At 37.1% G+C, this 673-nt stretch overlaps 1 protein-coding gene across 3 annotated transcripts in view; it reads left to right on the top strand.

Annotated features, from left to right (window-relative positions):
• ARHGEF7 (Rho guanine nucleotide exchange factor 7) overlaps nucleotides 1-673 on the top strand; it is a 242,324-nt gene that overhangs the window by 49,420 nt on the left and 192,231 nt on the right. The window lies entirely within an intron of this gene.

The raw sequence follows: 673 nt of genomic DNA, 5'->3' as shown, positions 1-673 counted from the left end.
AGGGTCTAGACCCAATAGATATTTTTGGATTAATTTATTATCCATTTGATCCTCCCAACAGTTCAGTAAGAAACACTCTTAGCCTTAAATTTGAGATAAGGGCATAGACCCAGAGGGTTCAAGTGACTAGTCCAAGATGACATAGCAGGTTTGTTACAGAGCCAGACTCTATTTGCTGTAACATTTCAAAGTTTTCCAAATAACTTTGTTATTTTAGGGATAGTTGTCTTTGAACTAGCTACATGAACTCCTGTACATGTACAGGAAAACTTTTCAAGGGATATGTGGGCACAGGATAGTTTTAAGGAAATTGATTTTCAGATCCTCAACTTGCTTATATACTTACCTAAACTTGACAGAGGTGTCTGTGGTCAAGGAAGGCATTAAGCTTGGTAGGGTTGTCCCACATTCCTTTTATAATGGCTCTTCTTTCATTTTACATATATAGGCAGACCTTTCTCCCATTTCTTGTCTTTCTGAGGTGCATTGCCCTATGATGAAAAGCTTCCACAGCAGGAAAACAAAGGGACAATTAGAAATATCCATGGTATTGAGAAAGTGAATGGCACTAATGACTGGAATTTTGCAACTCTGGGGTTTCTACTTCTTAGCTTTTTCACAGAAGTTGAAGGGGAGCTGAATCAAATTGTCAGCTAATTAAAATTTTAAAAAT

Source organism: Dasypus novemcinctus, chromosome 15 (genome assembly GCF_030445035.2).
Source record: "Dasypus novemcinctus isolate mDasNov1 chromosome 15, mDasNov1.1.hap2, whole genome shotgun sequence".
NCBI lineage: Eukaryota > Metazoa > Chordata > Mammalia > Cingulata > Dasypodidae > Dasypus > Dasypus novemcinctus.
Note: the sequence above shows the minus strand (reverse complement) of the source record. Positions and strands in the feature narration are given on the sequence as shown.